Below are 6,196 nucleotides of genomic sequence, written 5' to 3'. Positions count from 1 at the left end.
GTTGTGAGCATTGGCCCCAGATGGGGTTGCTGGTTGTGTCCCGCTCAGGGCACATGGGAGAGTCTGTTTCTCTATCTCCTCTCCTTTCACTTAAAAAATTTAAAAAATAAAAGAAATAAACTGCAGACTATATTCTCCCTTGCCCCATAATACTGGACAATAGAAGTTATAGAATAATAGAAGAGTTACTGAGAGTTTGTTACTGGGGTGTTTGGAGTACATGTGTGGCTTATACTAGCTCCCCATTCAGGCTGGATGTGAAGATTGCATGTAAGTTGTTGCTAAAGAAAAGGACATATATAAAGGAAGGTATGTATTATTAGAGTTACATATGATTTACTTTTATCTTTATTGTGATTTAAAAAAAGCTGATATGAGATATTCTTAGAATGCTTTAGAAATTTAAAGAATAGCCCTCCTATCTCAACCTGTTGGAGTGATGTGACTTGATACTGGGGAAAAGTGATCATGTGAGCTGATTCCTATAGAATGAATAGGAGGTCACCAAGTAGATCAGATGAAAAGAGGGCGTTTCAGGGTAATCCATTACAGGTAGAAGTATTGTTATTAAAAGAAGCTTAATTATTGGTGCATAGAGGGACTATAAATCTTTGCTTATAACCTGAGAACAAGATGTGAGTTAATGGCAAAAGAAGCAATTAGTTGGGAAAATTATGAAAGGCTTAAATATTATGTAAAAGATTTGGGGTATGATTTAGAAAGTCATTGAAGAACTCTAAGCTTGGGTCAGCTGTAAATTTTGCCAAGATTGTTCTGGTAGCAGAAATAGAGCATAGATTGGTTAAAGGTGAGGACAGAGAAGCAAGTGAGATGTTCTTACAGTTATCCCATTCTTTTCAACCCAGCTGAACTAAGAAAAAAAGTCTTGGAAGAGGGAAAAGAGAGTCTATTGGAAAGATAACCTGTGCTTGGTGACTTATTTAACATGAGCATGAGGTGAGAATGTAGTGGGGGATAATTTTCAGCATTTCTTCTTGGTCCTGTGAGGGCTGTGGCCAGTGCCATTTATGCAAGATAAGTAATTCATGAATATGAGCCTGTTTGGGTGGTGTTCTTTCCCCAACTAGAATTTAATATTATCAAGGTCAGCAACTTTTTCTTTCCTTTGTTATATTTTAGCCACTGTGTGGAACTCACAAGTTATAGTAACAATTAATTTCTGAATAAAATAAGGAATCACAGACAAGTCATTAGCATTTTACTAAGGGGCATAGTGAAGCCTAGGAAATAGTTAAGAAAACCACATGTATATTTGCATTAAATATGCATTATATTTGCATACAATATGAGTAAATCTGTCAAAAATAGTTTCATTTTTTTGTGTACATTTTAAATATTCAAAGCCTGTTATTGATGTCTTAAAGGAACAGATACCCATATCAGACAAAATCTCATTAGCAGACAAAGGATGAGAAGCAGCAAACTACTTCCTAATTATTTATATCCAGATGCCCCCAAAGGGCTGGTTACTCCTCTTTCTAATGGCTGTTTGTTATACTTATGATTAACACAACACTGGTTGTAGTTAAGCAAAATTATATCTGTTGCCTCAGACAACCTCAATTATATAGAGAAGTAGCAGTTACTAAAACTGGGTTACAAGCTAACTAATCATGGGAGGGCTAAAAGAAGGTGTAATTAGCAAGAATATAAAATTTTACCCTCCTCTCAAATTGTGGGAATTTTATTCTTTTTGGGGGGGAGGGGATTTTATTCTCTAATTATTGTCTGATTCTCTCTAGAAAAAGCTGGACATTTATTGGAACAATTCTTTGCACTAAGTGGAAGGTAAAACAGATGAGTGGTTCTCAATAGCCTGTCCTACTAATACGGGTCCAGACACATTAGAATCTCTGGAAATGCTTACCAGAAGACATTGCATAGTCCCTGTAATGCCAGTGGCTGAGGCCAGGCAGGTTCGCATTGAATTTGGGCAGATGGTAGAAGAAATGCTGAGCCAGAAAGCGCCAGGCCATTCCCATTTATTGGAGGCTCGCAGAGACAGGAGAGAGAATAAACAAAGGAAAATCTCTTTTCACAGTGGAGGGCAAAGGTTCGGGAAAATCTCCCCTCATGGTGGTGGCTGAGGGAATCAGGGAACCACACTATGCAGTGGCAGGTTAGTGATCTGGAGAATTGATCCCAAAGGGCCAGCACCCATAGCTTTTCATAGAGACACATGTGGCTTTTTGCCACATGCTTACACACTAATCTGGCAAAGTCCTTGCAGCTGGGAAAGCAGCGAGCAAGACTAACACAGCTGTTTCACCACAGTCCCTAGCACTGGATATTCTCCCTCAATAGAGCTGATAAAGGGTTTCAACATGTGTTTAAACACTCCTCAGATAACTCCGTGCAGTGCCAGGGTTTGGGATTATTAAAATAAAAGAATTTAGGGCCCTTCAGATTTAGTAGTTTCAGAATCCTTCTCATCACCTGCTTCCAATGAAGCAGTGAGGAGACCTGGCTGTGTTTGTTCTAGGGACTAAATACTTGGAAATATAACCTACAGGCATACCTTGTTTTATGGCACCTCACTTTATTGTGCTTTGCAGATATTGCATTTTTTTTTCAAATAAATTGATGGCAAGACTGTTACAACTTGCTTCATTGAGATGCTTGCTTTATTGTGGTGGTCTGGAACCAAACCCACAATATCTTCAAGGTATGTCTGTAGATCACACACTGAGTCTCTGGGAATCAGGAATGGGTCACCCTAGATACCAGAAGCTCAAGGATCCTCTCATCTGATCATGATAACAAGTTAGAAATCTTGAATTTTTTTAGTCAAGCTTAGTCTTTTTCTTTAAACAGCACACTATATACAAAACCTCTGATATTTCTCTTATCATATTTGAGCTCTTTTTATATAACTGCCAAATATTTTCTTAATTTCTTTTCTTCTTTCACCATTCCTTCTTTTTTTTTCTCTTCCTCTTATCCTTTCCTTTCTTCTGCCAAAAGAAAATTCAGAGCATTTCACTTGATATGTATAGTTTACTGAGCTATAAACTAAATATTCAAGAACACGGAGACTTCTAATTAAAAGTGTTAAGAACCTAGACTCATAGCAGTTTTAGCTCAGTTTATAAAGCATGAATGAGTAAATACATTGTTTATTATAATTGGTTACCAACCCTTACATTCTTTTCCATTGAATATGCTTACTCATTTGTAGCTGATTACCTAGGAGGCTGTAAGTTCACTCTGACATAAAGAATGCTTAAATTTTGTTTAAATTAAGAGTCAGCATTTTGGGGAAATCAGGGCAGTTCTAAGTTTGGTTACTTGACTATGAGTGCTTGGTCTAGGGATATACTCACATCGTGGCTTTGTTTTGTGTTTTTTAACACTTCTTTAACAAGGAGAGCAGAATACCGAGTTGATTATATAACTTCTGTCATGTCTCACTTTCAGTTGTAATCTGTATGGCCTCTCTCTTATTTTATCCCTTGGTCATTCCCCTTAATTCCAACCCAGACCTAATCACCTATACTAATATGTTAACTATGTATTCTTGTGCCCTTGTATGATAAATAATGCTGTTTTACGGGTCATGTTATATAAATAATATTGCACTAAAAGTCTGTTTCTTATATTTTCCAAGTACAGTATTTAGAATTTATTTATTCCAGTGTATTTACATTTGATTTCTTTTTTCTAATAACTGCATAATACTCTACTAGATTATTTCAATGCATTTTCTTGTTCTCATATTGATGAATATATAGACTGTCTTTAATTTTATGCTAAAATAACAATACTGAGATAAAAATTATGGTTCATATTTCTTCCTAGATCTGTGATAATGCTTCTCCAAATATATATCTAGGAGTTGTAATGGCTCAGGCTTTATGTTTAATTAATTGCTCTAAGTAATGCCAAGTTGCTTTCCATTACATTGTACTAATAGTTTAGACTCCTACCTGCAATGCTTGAGATTCCCTATTTCCCACTTTCTGCGTGACGCTGGGAATTATACAAATTTAATTTTTTCCATTCACATGAATGTTAATTAATGGCTCAAGGTTTTAATTTTGATTTTTCTCATTATGATAGAGTTTAAATCTGCCTTCAAATGGTTTTAACAATTGAGGGTTTTTTCCCTATCCATTTGTCTTATGACCTCTCTTTCTTGTTGACTTTAAAGGGCTCCTTGGGTATCCAAAATATAAATGATATATTATTTCACAAAAAAAACCCACCTTTCTTCTCTCATGCTTTCTTTATTTTCTTCTTTTTTTGTGTGTGACAGAGACAGAGAGAGGGACAGACAGACAGGAAAGGAGATGAGAAGCATCAATTCTTCATTATGGCTCCTTAGTTGTTCATTGATTGCTTTCTCATATGTGCCTTGACCTGGGGGCTACAGCAGACTGAGTAACCCCTTGTTCAAACCAGTGACCTTGTGCTCAAGCTGGTGAGCTTTGCTCAAACCAGATGAGCCTGCACTCAAGCTGGCAACCTCCGGGTCTCGAACCTGGGTCCTCTGCACCCCAGTCTGATGCTCTATCCACTGCACCACCCTGGTCATGCTCTTCTCCCACACTTTCCTCCATTAATTGAACCAAAGGAACTTTTTGTTAAATAAAAATTCAATTTTTTGTTGTACCCAAATTATATTTTATCCTGTTGTTTTGCTTTTTGGATCTTATTTAAGAAGTTTTCTTCATTCTAAAACCACAAGTCATTCACCTTCTATTTTTACCTTTTATGCTTAGGATTTTAACTTTTTTTTTTTTTTTTTTTTGGACTTTTCTGAAGTTGGAAACGGGGAGGCAGTCAGACAGACTCCCCGCATGTGCCTGACCGGGATCCACCCGGCACGCCCACCAGGGGGCGATGCTCTGCCCATCTGGGGCGTTGCTCTGCCGCAATCAGAGCCATTCTAGCACCTGAGGCAGAGGCCACAGAGCCATCCTAAGCGCCCAGGCAAACTTTGCTCCAATGGAGCCTTGGCTGCGGGAGGGGAAGAGAGAGACAGAGAGGAAGGAGAGAGGGAGGGGTGGAGAAGCAGATGGGCGCTTCTCCTGTGTGCCCTGGCCGGGAATTGAACCTGGGACTCCCACACTACAGGCCGACGCTCTACCACTGAGCCAACCAGCCAGGGCCTAAAGTCCTTATTTCAACATGGTATGGGAAAAGATTCAGGTTTATGGTTTTTAGATAACTGTGAATTACTTTTTCAATATCATCTACTTATAGTGAGTCATTTTTCTATTGATATGAAATGCCATCTTTATAATACCTAAACATTCCACACTTACAAACTTTCTGTTTTGTTCCAGAGAGATGTCAAGGTGTCTCCTTATTTCTTCATGAATACTGTACTCTTTTCATTGTATTTCATTACCTGATGGGAAAATTTCCCTCCTTTCTCCCTTTCTCTTCTCTGTCAAAATTGGCCTTATTTAATTTATAGTTTGTTTTTTACTCTGTATGTGTGAGTGGATGAACGTTTGCTAGGTTCTGCAAAATAGTGTTGAGATTTTTTATGAGGTTTTATTTAATGTATAGGACAAATTTAGGAAAATACTTTTAATAAAAATGCATGTTATTTTTACACTTTTTTTTAGCAAGGGACAGTTTAATGAAAAACTGTAAATGTATACAATCTCAAGGAGTCAATCTAAAAATTACTTGTTAATTACAAAGAGAAAAATAGTGACTTCATAGTGGAAAGATATGACGTATACCACTTTTAGCTAATATTACACTTTCTATACCTCCCTATTCAGTTATTATTTTATGTTCTTTAAGAGAATCATAAGATTAACTCTGTAAAGGTCTTATGATCCTAATATATTTTTAAGTTTTCTGTATTCAGCATAAAGTTTTGTAAAGTTTTTCAATATAATATTCTTTATGTTAAGGATGTTCTCTATTACCCTTTTCTAAATTTTAAATTTAGGATTAAAGTTCTGATTTGCAAATAATTCTTCATCATCTGTTTAGACAACTATGTGATTATTTTCTTTTGCCCATTAATGTGTCAAATTATACAGCTACATCTTGCCTTTGGAGATAAACACTGATCAGAAAAAATATTTTTAATATAGTCATAAAGTTTAGTAGCTAATACTTTACTTAGGATTTTCTTAAGTATGTTCAAAACTTATATGGACCTATAATTTTTATTTCTTGTACTGTTTTTATTTGAGTCTTTTAATTTGAG

The 6,196-nt window shown here is 36.4% G+C and overlaps 1 non-coding gene across 1 annotated transcript; it reads right to left on the bottom strand.

Annotated features, from left to right (window-relative positions):
* Positions 1-5,056: 5,056 nt before the first annotated feature.
* On the bottom strand, positions 5,057-5,132 carry TRNAY-GUA (transfer RNA tyrosine (anticodon GUA)). Its single transcript has one exon. It is a non-coding gene; the product is annotated as a tRNA-Tyr (tRNA).
* Between the last annotated feature and the right edge of the window lie 1,064 nt (positions 5,133-6,196).

The sequence above is a fragment of the Saccopteryx leptura genome, chromosome 8 (assembly GCF_036850995.1).
Source record: "Saccopteryx leptura isolate mSacLep1 chromosome 8, mSacLep1_pri_phased_curated, whole genome shotgun sequence".
NCBI classification, from domain to species: domain Eukaryota; kingdom Metazoa; phylum Chordata; class Mammalia; order Chiroptera; family Emballonuridae; genus Saccopteryx; species Saccopteryx leptura.
This window is presented reverse-complemented; position numbering and strand designations above follow the sequence as displayed.